The 16,918-nt window shown below is 38.3% G+C and overlaps 1 long non-coding RNA gene across 1 annotated transcript in view; it reads right to left on the bottom strand.

Moving 5' to 3' along the window:
- Positions 1–16,293, bottom strand: part of LOC150090043 (uncharacterized) — a 39,650-nt gene extending 23,357 nt beyond the window's left edge. The window contains exons 1-3 of the long non-coding RNA XR_016546693.1: positions 16,224–16,293; positions 4,539–4,597; positions 4,329–4,373 (exon numbers count right to left, since the gene is read on the bottom strand). This is a non-coding gene — a long non-coding RNA (uncharacterized LOC150090043). The remainder of the gene's footprint in view (positions 1–4,328; positions 4,374–4,538; positions 4,598–16,223) is intronic.
- Positions 16,294–16,918: the final 625 nt, after the last annotated feature.

Below are 16,918 nucleotides of genomic sequence, written 5' to 3' on the forward strand. Positions count from 1 at the left end.
AAGACTACTGTACAAAGTGGAGCAGAATAGTATTAACGGTAAGTTGCTACAATGGATAAAAGATTGGTTGGTTGGGACAGGACAGGACAGAGGGTGGTAATCAATTGGCGCTGCTCTTTATGGACTAATGTTATTAGTGGAGTTTCACAGGGTTCTGTGTTGGGCCCACTGTTGCTTTGTATATTTATCAATGATAGTGATGAAGGTATATCAGTCTTAGTGTCGAAGTGTGTAGATGATACAAAGGTTGGTCATGGTTGTTAATGACAGTAATGGCAGGGTGTTGCTGCAACAGGATCTAAAAATTTTCGGCAGATGGGCTGAGAAGTGGCAACTGAAGTTTAACAAATGCAAAGTACTACGTATGTGTAGAAGTCACCCAAGAACGTATCAACTGTGTGGTACTAAACTTAGTGTGGTAGAAAATGAAAAAAAGCCTGGGAGTAATTGTGCAGTCAGATATGAAGTTTTCTGAGCAATGCAGACAGGCTCCAAGAGTTGGTCATGGGATTTTGTCAATGATATTCAGGAATTTTGCTAGCAAGGAAAAGGAGGTGATTATCCCTTTGTGTAAGGCAATGGTCAGGCCACGCCTTTTATACTGCGTACAGGTCTGGAGACCTCATTTTAGGAAGGATGTAGAGTTGCTAGAACGAGTACTTCTGTACGTTGCTAGAACGAGTACAGCAAAGAAGGGCAACAAGATTGGTGAGGGGGAACAAAGGGGAACAAGAAAGGCTTAATAAGAAAGCTCTTAACAAGAAAGGCTTAAATTCTTCAAATTGCAGTGCCTGGAGAGTAGGAACCTGCGAGGTAATCTGATTGAGGTGTAAAACGCCTTAAATGGGTTGAGCACACTGAATTCTGATGGGATTCTTCCTCTTGCTCAGACTAAGAACCTGAAGGGACACAGTTTCAAATTGAGGAAAGGCAGTTGTAGAATAGATGTGCGGAAATTTGCCTTTAGCCAGCGGGTGGTTAATTGCTGGAACAATCTTCCATCTGTCGTTGTGGAAGTTGATAGCCTAAATAAATTCAAGGAGGAATTGGACAAACATTTAGAGGGAATGGTTGTGTGAATTTTTTTTTTTTTTTGGCTGATGTTACATAAGCTCATACACTTGCTTTCCTGCATTACATGCCACTATTACTATTACTGTATTCTGTTCGTACGTTTTAATGCTGAAGAAAGGGTTCATTTACCCTGAAAGCTAGATTTTCAGTCATTAAAATTTGTGAATGGTTATATACTGTATTTTCTTTTAGTCATGGAATCCAGTACCACAGGACCTGCCCATTTGTATTGGCGTAATTTCCCCGTCCTCTTCTCCCATTGGTTCAAATAAATACCACTAGGAGGAAAACTTTTTTTTAATATATATAGAGTACTATAGACGAGCGGTTTCCAACCTTTTTTGATTCGCAAACCCCTTGCAACGTAATATTTTTCATCGCAACCCCCTTTCAACATAATATTTTTAATGCAATGCGAAACACTAAGACTATATTCTCTGAAATTGTAGCCGATTGGGCTAGCCAGGTGGGTAAATTTCCTGCCTGTCAACCCAAAGGTCCGGCTTTGAATCCCACCTCGGGCTTGGATCAGAATAAAATGCAAAAAAAAAAAAAAAAAAAAAATTGCCATGTGCATTATTCAGTCCAAACTATATTTCGAACAGGTTAAGAGTACAAAACTTGCTTCTTGTCCTGAGCATTCTGGTCTCTTGCCAAAGCTATTGGTCGCAATATTTGCCCATCTCTGTTTCCACCTCTGATAAGACCAGATGGTTCTGTTGCCAAATCAGTCAAAGATAAAGCTGACCTACTAGCAACCTATCTTTGTTCCAACTCATGTATTGATGATCTTGGTAAATCACTTCAAACCATTCTCATTACACTCCATTCAATGACTCCTGTTGTCTTCTGTCAAAAGGATGTCAGAAGGATTTTGATGAATCCGATGCTAAGAAAGCTCCAGGTCCACATGATATTCTCCACTTGTTCTCAAAACCTGTATCCCTGAACTTACTCCTGTTTAGTTTCGTCTTTTTTTCACTTTCTTATTCCAAAGGTGTTTTCCTTCTGCTTAGAAATTTGCTCATATCCAGTCAATTCCAAAAAAGGGTGACAAATCCATTCCGTCCAATTGCAATTCTACTTTTTCCAAAGTAATGGGGAAATCAATTAACCGCCAACTTTTAAACTATCTAGAAATCATTTATCTGATCAACGATGACCAGTATGGATTTCGTTAGCGTCGTTCCACTGGTTATATTCGGGCTTATATTACCCATCTATTGACAAATTTAATGGAAAAATTTGGTGAAACTCAAGCCATTGCTCTTTATATTTCAAAGGCTTTTGATCCTGTTTGGCATAAAGGTCTTCTAAATAAGCCTTCCATCCTGTGGTTTGCTAGCTGTTCTTTATAACTGGATATCCAGTTTTCTCTTTGACCACTCACTGAGGGTCATGGTAGACGGATCTCTGTCTTCTAACTTCCCCACTAATGCTGGTGTTTCCCAAAGGTTCAGTTTTTTCTACCACTCTTTTCCTCTTGTATTTGTTCTTGTTTATACACTGTTGCTGAGTTAATCAACAATATGCTGACTGATAGGCTGTTTAGAGTAAGTTTAATGAGCAAATGGAGGAAGCTGAATAATGGTTTGCCTTAGGGCTCAGTACTGGCCCCCTCTATTGTTTAGCTTATATATTGCAGATATGCCTATAACAATGGCAAGAAAATTTGGATATGCTGATGACTGGGCCCTGAATACGAGATATAACAAGATAAATCAAACAGAACAAATACTCACAGACGACCTGAAAATATTAAGTGAGTACTTTCGAAAATGGAGACTCCAACCTAATAAAAACAAGATTGAGGTGACATGTTTTCACCTATGTAATAAAATGGCAACAACAAATATCCGAGTGTTCGACGGAGTACTCCTAAAAAATAGTAAATACCCTAAATATTTGAGTGTTACTGTGTCACATAAACAGCATTTGGAAAAAACTGCAGCAAAGATAAGAACTCGGAATAACATTCTTCAGAAATTATGTGGTTCGACATGGGGATCGGGGCAGAGACACTCCGCTGTACCGCAATAGGCTTAGTGTTCTCTGCTGCAGAATACTGCAGCCCTGTTTGGATAAATAGTTCACATGTCAAATTAATCGACACTCAATTAAACTGTACTATGCGGTTGATTACTGGGGCAATAAGATCGACCCCGACTTTTTGGCTACCAATTCTAAGCCACATACTTCCTCCACATCTACGTAGATCTGCAGCTCTTCTCCGAGAATATAAAAGGATAATAGAGATCCCACGTTTACCAATCAGCAATGATTTTGCTGATACCATAATGGAAAGACCTTCTAGGAAACCTTTAGTCAGAACAGCATTGAAATTGATAAGTGCAAATTTTGACCTCATTACTGAATGGAAACGGAAATGGAACTCCTACCGATCACTAGATATAGCAGCCTTAACATGCATAACCAAGAAACCTGATGGATTTGATCTCCATAGAAGAATATGGTCAAAAGTGAATCGAATTAGGACTAAACATGGAAGATGTGCAGATGCATTGTATAAGTGGAAACGGATTGACACCCCGGGATGTGATTGCGGTGACGGAAGGCAGACCATTGAACACATTATACAGGACTGCCCCCTTAGGGCTTACCAAGGGGATCCGAGAGACTTCCTGGAATTAACGCCCATGTCAATATATTAATAACTTGGACATACGACTATAATAGTCCATATATATTACACATAAATTTTGTACAAATGTTATACAGTTGTTAATTTTTTAATAATTCTTTTAATACTATAAATATGACTAATTGTGAACTTAAACAAAATTGAGTAGACTCGTGTGGTTTGAGATGTGAGATATTATAATTTCTTCTTGATTGATGCAGTGGTTGTTGTGAGATGTAAGAATTGCCATACGATAAATAAATAAATCAGCCCATGCACGGTACTTAGTACTATAGGTTTAAAAAAAAATATATACATATACATAACAATGATCCTTGAAAATGAAAAAAAAAAAATAGTATGGAAAACATATTTATTTAACATGATATACTGTAAGATAGTAAACTGATTATAAGGAATTGTGGGAGATGTGGTTTCTTCCTTTGACAATTTAATAAAGTGTAGTAATGATGCCCTATGGCAAACTTCGTTTGCTCTTTTCATGAGTTTACTGCACTGCCCAAGTTCTAAAATAACAAATAAACAAAATTAAATTAAAAAAAAAGATATATATATATATTTTTTTTTTTTTTCTAATTAACAGAATACTTACATCATTATCAGCAGTTTTCAAATTATCTTCAAAATCTTCTTTACACTGCACGATGTAATAAAATTAATTTGATATATGATTACTGAACATGATCTCAATTGTGAAGTGTTCAGATTTATGAATTAATCACGTAAATTAAGTTCACATTAAATTTTCTTTCTATCCTTTAACCAATTCTAGAAATAACACTAAATAATAAAGTCTACTTACATTGTGGATTTCCTCCTCTTCAGCATTTTTAAAATCATGTTGATGAGATTTATTGCATTCTGGCCAAAGAAAACGTATTCTCGTTATTGGTTTTTTTTTTTTTTTTTTTTTTTTGCGCATTTATCCATATTAAGTTAATGATATACTAATTATTGTATATAATACAGTATTAACGATATTATTATTGATATTTAAAATATTATTAATTACATTATTGTATGAGATTAGTATATTAAGTCATTTCAGTGGAGTAATTTCAAATATAATAATTAGAATTGAAATTATTCCACCTAGAAGTCAGAGGACTGTTTAAAAATTTGCATGAATGTTGTGCGCAAAGGATTTAAAGCACAATAACATTTGACCCATATAATCAGTTATCTTTGTGCTTAGTGCTCATTACAGGTGTTTGAACAGGGGTTCACATCCGGTGAGTATGGGCTTGGCACACCCAGGGTCCTGAGCTGGATATCATCATTCTTTTATTTCTTGGTGACTCTTCTACTTCTCTCTCTCTATCTCACTCAAAGTAACTCAGAAATATTTTTTTGGCTGGTGCAGCAAAAGCCTCACGCTTCCTAGCACCATATGGCTAATAATAATAATAATAATAATAATAATATTGTGTACAAGACAAGCTGAATCGCGTGTCTCGTGAAAGCATAATGGTGTATGACACTAGTTTGCAAGGGGGGCGTCCCGAGGGTGAAGGGGTGCACTGTACCCGAGCGCCAACGTTCAAGGGGACAAGTACAAAGAAAATTTTAAAGGGGGGGGGGGCGCCAATTTTTAATCGGCATCTGGGCGCCACATACCCATGAACGCCCCTGTTGGTTTGGAGACGTGAAATACACAGTAACAGAAGCTAAGTAGTCAAATTCAAATTATTATATTAGGGCCACCCGTAACCTCTTACATATACATATGTATATGTAAGTATTATATATATGTATAATAATCCATATATGTATTATAACTGTAAATTGCTTAATCGGCATCTGGGCGCCACATACCCATGAACGCCCCTGTTGGTTTGGAGACGTGAAATACACAGTAACAGAAGCTAAGTAGTCAAATTCAAATTATTATATTAGGGCCACCCGTAACCTCTTACATATACATATGTATATGTAAGTATTATATATATGTATAATAATCCATATATGTATTATAACTGTAAATTGCTTAATCGGCATCTGGGCGCCACATACCCATGAACGCCCCTGTTGGTTTGGAGACGTGAAATACACAGTAACAGAAGCTAAGTAGTCAAATTCAAATTATTATATTAGGGCCACCCGTAACCTCTTACATATACATATGTATATGTAAGTATTATATATATGTATAATAATCCATATATGTATTATAACTGTAAATTGCTTGTGTTCTCTGATCGATTTGCCTGTTTTGCTGGACGAAAAAATCCCAGTTTATGGGGGAAAAAAACCTTGCTATCTACGCCTGAGACCGACTTAGTGAAAAAAGCCCAATAAAGTTCCTCGCGTCGTTGCTAAGTAGTCAATGGGAAAATCATTGCTCATGTGGCTTGTGCTGCCTTACCTGCAGAATGGTACTGTCAACAGTTCTGGAGGCATCAGATCTTTTAGCCAATTAAGTCCATTGATTGGTTGTACAGCGTTTTTATATGGTGTCGCATTCTTCTCTGGAAGCATATTAAGGAATGGTTATACCCAGAGGGGTATTGATAAAAAACATTGTACCGGTACGCTCGTTCTCCAGAAGACTATATGATAACGTCACATCGACTGTACAGTAACTGAATCAGACTTCGGACTCACGGTTCATAGAACAACCAGTTCTAGTGTTCAGCTCATGACGAATCGAAATGCAGCGTTCGCACGCATCACAGTTTATCTCATTCGTTGGATCTCTTTATCTAACACATTGTACTTTAGTAAGAAACGTTAAAGTTTCATTGCGAAATTTATATTTTTGTTTTTAAATAAATTTTTAAAGAAATCTATTAATTTTAAAGATTACTATTAACATATATATTTTTAGTAGCAATGGATAAAATAGATATTATTTCTCCTTCCCCTTTGTTTATGCCATTGTTTCATAATATTAGGTGTATAAATTTAATGATTTTCTATTATGACATTTAGAAAAATGTACCGGAACGTCGATCCGATGCGTTCCGGCTCGAATATACCATTGATTATACATCTGGACAGCCGGTGCAGAGGGTTAAATCATCTGCACTTGCCTGTGCTGTTTTGTTAGCAGTGAGTCACGATGTGGAGAACCGTCATCATCGCTTACAAGAGTCGCACACCTCTGGGTATTACTGAATGGGGTTACATTTTTAATCACTTCAAATCCAGGGAGAAAATTCGTGCAATATAAAATACATTTATATAAAAACTAAACGTACTATTATGTTGTTATTATTTTAGTGTTTAGGGTCTAACAGCACCAGGGGTTTTCCCCATCACTGCGTAGTATAAATAAAAATAAATTTTCTGTTTATACTCCAGGACGACCAAATGGTCAGAGGAGTTCCTAAGATTCACTTAACAACACCGGACCCTGTGGGGTTCGGTGTTGTTAAGTGAATGTTTGAATGTTCTCACACGCAACAGTGCAACGACCGAATGGTTCTAAATCTCCCGAGGTAAGGTGTAAGGTATATTGATGTCATGCGGCACCAGGGGTTCCCCCCATATCCGCGTTGCTTTCATTGTGGGTGTACCAGTTTGCTGGGAATGCCAGAGATGTCATGTACCGTTGTTCATCTGGTCATTTAGCCGCTGGACCCCTGCTGGAGCCAAACGTTGCCCCACCTTCGCCCGTGGAGGCAGACCAGGAACCCAGTAGACTTAGTTACTCTGGCAGGTCCTGCCGCTTAGTTTCCTGAGATTTCGGCGGCTACTACCTATATAAAAAAAAAAAAAAATCATAATATGTATGTGTATATACACATGTAAACAACTCATTTCACTTGTCTGCATACACCATGCGTTGTATGCCTATACACATCGCTGAGGGGTTTGATATCACGTAGATGGATAGGCCGAGACTGGGCGAAGATTATTTTGAGTGTTGCTAAATTTAGTGTGTGTGGCGTTCGCATTGTATATAGATAGAGTAGGAGGGGAGACAGAAGACTGGGGGTAAAGATAGAAATATGGGAGCGATAGAGGAGATGCCCCCAGTTGGTCAGTGAGGCATGCCCATGCCTCACCAGAGAGGAAAGGGGAGGGGGGGTTCGGCGAGGGGAAACAAGGAGTCTCCACCCCGCCGTAGTAGGGTTGGAAAAGAATCGAGTCAGGTGCTCGATTCTAGTCCCCAACGAGTCTTGATGGCAGCGAAGCTGCATGGTTCAGGTCCGTGTGACCCTTTTGCAGATTCAGGGTTCAGTCAGTCGCAGAGTTGTAGACCATGTCCTTTTATTCTCGTTGGAGGTATGGAATTTACTGTGGGAATAGTAGCTTGTCCCATTTAGTTTCCGGTTGTGTTGTTATTTGCTTGTTGGGCTAGTGTGGCTCGGCGTCTGTTAAACAGTTTCTGTGCAAATTCGAATGAATGAATTGCTCCTGGTCCTTGGGTGAATGTTGTAGTCTTGTCACCAGCTGGCAGCGGATGTCGTCGTATTGGTGGCAGTCATACATTAGGTGCGACCAAGTTTCTGGAACGCCACAAGTGCAATTTGGATTTTCAATTATTCCCAGAGTTGTTAGTTTGGCATTTAAGGCACCATGTCCTGTGAGTAGGTACGTCACAAACAGACCAGGTGCGTACCAGGTTGGTATTTTAGGTTGGAATTTATCTATATTTGGAAAGAATTTATTTGTTATCCGACCTTTGATGGAGACATCCCATCTCCCGAGGTATAGTGTATAGTGTGTTTAGGGTCTAACGGCACCAGGGGTTTCCCCCATCTCCGCGTAATATATTGTGGTGTTATACAGAACACTGTAGAGGCAAGAGGTTTAAAAGTGTGTGGATATTGTGGCGTTTAATGTTTTGTACCGTTGTTCATCTGGTCTTTTAGCCGTTGGGTCTCAAATGAGGCCCACCGTTGCCCACACTATACCTCGTGGAGGCAGACCAGGTACACCAGTATTTTAGAAATTTACTATTTACTCTGGCAGGTCCTGCCACCTAATTTCCTGAGATTTCAGTGGCTAGGACCTAAAAAAAAATAAAATAAAATAAAAATAAATAAATAAAAAAAAAATGGAGGGGGGGGAGAAACGCTAGAAATTGGGTCAGACCGAGATATAAGTTATACGGGTTAGAGTTCTTTTTTTTTTTTTTTTTAATTTTAGTGTGAGGCTTGTGTAGTTTTGGCAAGGGTCAAACGCTAGTCGCAAGATAGCTAGAGAGGGAAGGGAGACTGAAGACTGGGGGTTGAAAGGCAGAAATATGGGGTCAATAGTGAAGATAACCCCAAAAGTCGGCGGGGCAGGCCCATGCCTCACCAGGTGAAGATAGGGATGGCAGGGGGGGGCTACAGAGTAACCATTCCCTGCCAAGGGAAGGGAAAGAAAGTGAACCAAGTGAGGGTACCCGGTTCAGATCGCCTAATGATGTTTCGGCAGCAAACTGCACAATGTCTTTGTCATCTCCCGAGGTGAGAATCTATCAGATCTGCTCATTCTAGCGCATCCAAATTGTATATAAGTGTTATCTAAACCAGGCACGTTCTGTTGTGGAGGATCGCCATTTTCAACAGTTTGGATTTCTGCCTTCTGAATTACAGCCCTTCGGTTACATACCCCCAATCAAGGTCAGAGAGGAGTGATTCTCCCCCCCGCGGGGGAGTCTCTTAAAGCAAACCTCATTAAAGAACCCCGCCGCAGGGTGGTGCATCATACAGCGTTAGTCACATGGCCTTAGCACAGTGTGTGAAGTGCCTAATGGAAAAGGCGGCCAGTGTCCCTGGGAAGCTTTGACGATCCTCCCCCACACATATTTTGTGGTTCAAAATGTCGAACTATAGTGCTCCAATTGCCGAGTTGTCTAGTAAACTGAACTTTTCTGAAGTTCCGGACACGAGTTTCATCAAACCCCTAGTTATGTTGGAGAAAAACCTGGAAGGCAAATTTTCCCCTATTCAAGGATCTTTAAACTCTACTCATACTTATAATGACTCCCAAGACTCTGAACAAACTGGAAGTGCAGCTATTCTTGACTATCTCTTTCGATTAAAAGCAAATATGCTAGATGCTTTTATAGAAGAATACACTTTGACATCGCTTATGGTAATTGAGTTGTCCAAAAATTGTAACAATATGGAAAGGTTAGTAATAGATCTAACTATAGAGAACGAAAAGTTGAGAACAAAATCAAATGATCTTAATGTTGAGAGGAAACAACAAAATGTCTTGCCAACCGTTTCGGTTCCCACCTATGTGGGTATGGCTTGACGCTGGCAAACAATCTTAGAGTTAAAGCAAATGCAGATAGTAATTTTAAAACTAGCGAGGAAGTTAAAGCTCAAATTTCTAAAAACCTTAAACCTGAATTTAAAAAATTAAGGATTAAATCAATGAGAAAAATAAGAGATAAGGTAATTTTAATTGAAACCGATAACGGTAAGGGTCTTAATAAACTTAAATCATGCCCCAAGTTCAAGGAGCTAAAATGTTTTGTGGATTCCCCTAAAAAATTAAGCCCAACAATCATAATTTATGACATACATAAAGATGTCAATGACCTTGATTTTCTGGAGGACTTATTCAATAAAAACTTTGTGATCATGGGATTTCCAGGAAGATTTCGAGTCTGTTAAGGTTCTTTTAAAATCAGATCCGGAACAAAAACAATCAACATTAGATCCACGAGATTCCAAACAAAGCATCAAATTGCAGGGTTTTTATCGGATGGCCCCGTCCATGGTACGAAGGATTTTACACAGCATCACGCTGTTTCAAATGTCTTAGCTATGGACACTAGGCTAAAAACTGCCACCAGTCCGAGTTTACCTGCGGACATTGCAGTGACCTGGGTCACCAAATTCAAGATTGTCCTAAAATGGAGGAACCTGTTGTTTCCCCAAAGTGTCGACTTAAGAGAGGAATGCGGCCTATTCCTTCAAGGAGGTTAAGTGTCCTGAATTTGTGAAAGCCCCAAGAGCTAAAAAAATTCGGACCGACTTTACCTAACTCTGAAGTGTCGTGTTTTCATACTTTACAGTTAAATTTTCAACGACCTTTATCGGTTCTAAGCGACCTTTCTAAGATAATGGTCTAACACAAACTTCAACTTTTAGAGTTATATTCCTATAAGGAATATAATGGTCAGGGGCCCTCTCAGCTATCGAATTATTTCCTCAAACTCTGTTACAGTCGGTGATCGGGGGAATGCGACTACCAGGGTGTGGGCTGCCCTGGTGGTGGCTGACACCCTCATTATTGTAACAAAAATTTCGAGTCTTTGTTGCACTCATGCCGCATGTGCATGCGTGGAAGGCTGTTTCGGAAAAAAATATGTGGTTTCATTGTATGCTCAATGCAGTTAGGCCGGACAGGACATTGAGCCATTTCTAAATTATATGGAAGACGTTCTGATCAGTTTGTCTGGTTTTCCCGCCATTTTTATGGTGGATGCTAATGCCCACTCTCGGCTGTGGAATGGCCCTACTACACATTCTAAGGGGGACTCTTGGAAGAGCTTATCCAATCCAATAATCTCACTCTGTGGAATACCCCAGGACATCTGCCAACTATCATTGTGTCTCGTGGTCAATCCTATAATAGCATTACCCTTTCAAACTCTGCTCTTGGTAATGGCATTTCCAGCTGGCTTAGCCATACAACGTGGTGCTCGCGTGACCACAATGTCATCACCTTTACGATTAGTCATAACAACAATCCTAGGGCTATCAGGTGCTGTTTTGACTTCCTGCGGTTTAAAACAAAACATGTTGATTGGAATAGCTTTGGTGTAAAAGTTAGAGAGCTTATTTCTGAAGAAATAATCGTCCAACTTGGCTCGCTTCCTGCCGATACGCAGGTTACCAGGGTCCAAGAGATTCTAAACATGATGTGTGAGACCACTCTAAAAAAGAAAAAAAGGAAAAATGAACTGTGTTCCATGGTGGACCCTAAATCTCACTATTCTTAGAAGAAACTTACAAAATGCTTGTCGTAATTTTCAGAGAGCAAAGAGAGCTAACAGGCCCAGAGATGAGATTGACAGACTTGCCGAGTTGTATGGAGAAATGGAGAAATGATTAGGAGTACTAGGCAGATAAATACATAGGAATTTATTTGGATGACCGTCTTAATTTTAATTGTCATGCAAAATATGTACTTCAGAAAATAAAAGTTATAACCTATAAAATTATTGAAATTACCAAGAGTTATTACCATTATTGAAATTACCAAAATTACGTAGAGTAATTTTGGTGTAAAGAACTCTTCTATTAAATTATATTACCCTTGTATATTTATACCAATTATGTATTATGCGGCTGGGGTCTGGAGATATAGAATTGGTAATTTCCATGTTCAAAAATACCTCACTCAAGCACAAAGATTTTTTCTTCTCGCTCTAAGTAGAGCTTGACGTACTGTCTCTACAGCTGCTCTCCAGGTCCTCAGTCATCGATTGCCAATCCAATATGAGGTAATGTTTCACTATCTTTTATATTGTAGAAGAAAAAATGTTCTTGCGGTTGTGAATGGTTTTACTTATAATACTGGCTTACAAGAAAATGTAGATATTAAAAGAATAATGAGAAATGAATGTTGTAGAGCGTGGCAAAATACTTGGTCTACTTCTATCTTGGGTAGGGAGACTTTTAGGTTATTGATAATGAACGACTTTAGGAAGTCGTTCATTATCAATTAAGATTGCAGTAGTAACTGCCTCCAGATCCGCCCATAGACTATAGATGCGGTTAAAGGCAGACTTAGTTATCTTGCTAGAATCTTTTGCAAAATCTCCCCCAGAGTCTTCCGTATTTTGGTAACTGTAGCATATACAATAGAAGCGTTCAAAGACTCACCCAGATCCAATCCTTCTGTTAGAGAAAAATCTTCAGATGATTCCGTTTGAACTGAGTTACTTTCGGCAATAACTATCGGAGGCTCGGACCAAGCCTCAGAAGCCAACGAAACAGAGGGATCCTCCTCTACAAAAAGGTTTTATCTCCTCGGACTTGAGTAAATTTAGGAGCTTTGGGAGAAGGGGTGCAGGGGAGTTCTTCCTCCTGCACCCCTTCTTTTTTCTTATATGAGTCCGTGGACTCTGAGCCAGAAGAATTCTCAATGTCAAAATCTTGTGTCAGTGTCCTAACTTGGTCATGGTCCATGTCAGATAAGTGTAGGTTAAATATCATAAAACACTGTCCTCTATGCTCTTATTGTTTTCTCAGTCTTATTAATAAGATACTCACTAGTACCTTAAAGACAAAGTTAAGTCAATATGCCTATGATTACTATGTATTCACACTTTTCCAGCTTGATGAAAAGTGGAAGCGAAGTTTTGAAATCTTTAGAAAGCAGTTTCTACGTCTCGGTCCCTGATAGCCTGAGAGAGCCAGAAAAATTCTTGAAAATAAGTATTTTCTCAAGATCCTCATTTACTAATAATGGGGTCCCCAGGACCAATAGATGAGGAGAAATAACAACTTTAAGATTACGGGGATAAACCTTCCTCTCCTCGCGTGAACCGGCTAACTCTTCTATGAAGTGAAAAAAAGTTCACGAAATTTCCTTACGTCATTAAGGGTATTCGAAGTCGCGCCTTTTCCACCTGATGTGGGAAGACGGTGATTATAACCACTCTGCTACCACGAGCACACAAAAGATGGTATTATTGATACTAATGATAAAGATGGTACGTTGATACTAATGATTTAAAGAACAGACGATCTGAGCATTTGTATGAATGAGTAAATGGTAACTATGAGAAAGAGTCTTGAGTTAGAGTTAAATTTCAACTGTAATTCTTCCCAGACACGACACAGAGGGAATGCAGGTGGGACACACTTCAATAGACGGGGTGCAAGAATATTTGCTGATGCTAATACCCTTGATGATACCGATCAAAACACCATCTAACGGAAGCATCATCATTATTATTTATTTAAACTCAAATACTGTTATCTACATATGACATGCTGCTATGTACAAGCAACAAAAGATACATAATGCTCCCTTTGAACTTTGCGCCATAAAAACCTAAATCAAATCAACTCCCTTTAAACAGCATAACGCATCAAGGTATTAGCATTAGCACTAAAGAGGAAAGCCTAATTTAAATGACAGTTTTTGTACACTGTTATGTACATAAAATTCGACAGGCAAATAAGTTTATTATAGCATTGCTGTGTGGTATATATATCACATTTAACAAAGGTACAAGAATTTGTTTATAATTTTCTTATATAAGCGAAATTTGTGATAGAATGGTCAGCTAATGGATTGTTCATTGTCCAACTGAAATAGAAAATCGTGAGAAGCAGAGAAGTTATTTTTGTTGCATTCGGTTGTTTGTTCTAAAATATCAGCTCTTTAAACATTTCCAGAAAAGAATTTGAGTCTATTTGAAAACGATATAGGATATGTATTACAGTATATTCAATGGAAACATGTTATACGGAATTTTCTGGTTGGTCAAGAAGAGATGGACAGATGACATCCCCATATTACCTGTCCATCCCTTCTAACAGTTTATCTAGTTCTTCCTTGTAGTTATTCAGACTACTCACCTCTACAAGATCAGATGGGAATTTGTTCCTGATCTTGTTATAGTAGCGTACCCTGATTACTAAATTTTTCTTTTTTACATCGTATCATTATTCACCACCCTGGCAACCTTTGTGTCATCTGCAAGCTTAGACCTGATGCCTTCATCAATATAGTGAAAACAACAATGGACTCAGAACTGAATCCTGAGGCACTTATAACATTAGTCCAAGAAGAGCAGTGCCCATTGATAACCACTCTCTGACTTTTTAGTTAATACACTGGACTTGTTGTTTGTTTGTTTGAGTTAGTTGTTGGCGCATTGGCTTCTGTGGCCATAATGCACCTCCCAAGGTTTTTGAAGTACTCTGATCCAAGCCCGAGGCGGGATTCGAACCCGCGACCTTTGGGTTGTCAGGAAGGCACCTTACCCACCCGGCTAGCCCGGTCGGCACACAATGGACTTAAAGTTCACTGCAGAGTAAACTTTACCTTCGCAACGAATTGATGTTCTCTGGCAATATAGCGGTTATAATCACTGTCCTCAAACATGCTGAGTGGAAAAGGCATGAGTGAGTTCGAATCCCATCAATGACTTGAGGAATTTTTATGGACATTTTTTTCACGACTTATTTTTATCGTAAATGGATTTTTCATCCAGCAAACCAACAGAAGCATACACGCAATTACAGATACTGTAGTACACTGACACCACATAGCCTTAGTTTGTTTAGTACTCTCTCTCTCTCTCTCTCTCTCTCTCTCTCTCTCTCTCTCTCTCTCTCTCTCTCTCGTGTTTTTCATTGCTACACATGTGGCAATAGCAAATTGCTGAAATGTCACCCAACAACTAATTCTGAAAGTTTATAATCATCGTATCATTACTCATTATTTTCATTCGTGATATCTCTGCTATTGCCCGATCATTTAAACCTGCTGCGACTTTTTATACATCTAATTCGCACCGCTCATTTCTTTCGAAAAGTGTTTTGGTTGGGTAGAGCACTTTAATAATTCCTTGTTCACTAATTGTCTATTCAAGACACACTAAATGAATTGTAAACCTAACTTCATTGTCTCATGACGAACAGCACCAATAGATAACCTAGCCAACATGATTTTTACCTCCAAGAACTTGAATGCAATTTTTTAACCAATTTTTATGCATAGATTTCGAAAATCACCATCATAATTTCACATCACGTCGCAGTTATTAAATATAGAGGGAATTATACAAAAATATGCCGATTTTGCATAATCCAGCCAGTAATGCATGACATACTGATTTTAAGAGATATGGGCTCATTCTCTTAATTTAGCAATCGATTCTGGCCTCGATTTTCTTGCGATAAACATAATCAGACTTCTACCTATGGTTCTTAATTTAAAATTCCGATGCAACAATTTATAATTTGAAGAGAGCACACTTAGCATTTTCGGTGAGGATTTTTGTAGGCTGTGCCAAGGTTTTCCAAATATTAACTGATCGTGACATGTTCTCAGGGTTGAAAATCTATCCTCCAAACATATGGTAGAATGTATAATATTTTTTTCTACTTGAATTATACGTATATATACCTTTATTTTGACATTAAACGTTGGTACATCTTTTGATGTGGACATGATAGAGACTTTTTATGATGATTTTGGGAATTAGCGCGTTTATTTCTTCCAGAATCACATATTTTCATTGCGGGGGGGGGGGGTACTACGAAATATTTTTTGTTGGCTAGTGTAATTAGGAAGATTAATACCATATTCATATGTCTGCAAAAACCTTATGTGTCTGTTGGGATCCAATCTCAGAATGGCTAGTCTCAATCAATTAATCTATAAATATTCTAAGTGCTTTATCGCATTCGAAACATCTAGAAAGTAAATAAATAAATTAATAAACTTATCAAGAGATTGTAGTGTATTCTGCTACGTAGTTTTAGATTTGTACCACACAAATAACTGTAATCAGCCCTTCATAAAAGTGAACATAATTTTCACCATAAAAACTTGGAATTTGACTTACCACTCAGAACAACAATACCCAGTACCATCAGGGCCACATAGAACTTAACCATCATTATACTGGCAAGATGCTGAATTTCTAGAGAGAAACGAGGTATAGACTAATAGTCCGATCGAAATTTATGCTTTTCCCGAATAATTGAAACCAATCCGGTTTATTTTATTTTTTATAGTTGTTCTTAGAAACACCTTTGTGTGTGTTTGATTTTTGTGGTACAACCATAAGTAAGGGAAATGTTATCATTGTTACCCAGCACCTGTCTAATCGTACCGTGGAAACACCTGTCAGAAGCTAAAGAACCTCAATGATTCCTTTTGTGGCAAAAGTTCACTAGTATTACCCAAATTTCTAAAACTGAGTGGGTATATATTTGTGCTGAATAAGCTGCATAAAGCATTTCTATATAGGGCCTTTCTTTCAAATGGGTTCAAGTGAAAATATACGAACGCAGTTTTCACGATAAAATATTTGTTCAGTGTGGTGCAAGGGCTTTAGTCTATTCGTGAGATGTTCCATGCCACGGTTTACAACTGATTAAATAGAACCGCTTCTACTCTGCTATTCTCCTATAGTAAAGCGTGACTTCCCAAAATGTACTTTACTCTAAAGAAATAATGTTTGCATTACACAACAGTAATAGAAGGAAACAGCTTTAGGCCTATTTTTAATTTTTTGAAAACTTCTACCTTCATAAG

Source organism: Mastigoproctus giganteus, chromosome 2 (genome assembly GCF_048544385.1).
Source record: "Mastigoproctus giganteus isolate SK-2022 chromosome 2, ASM4854438v1, whole genome shotgun sequence".
Taxonomy (NCBI): domain Eukaryota; kingdom Metazoa; phylum Arthropoda; class Arachnida; order Uropygi; family Thelyphonidae; genus Mastigoproctus; species Mastigoproctus giganteus.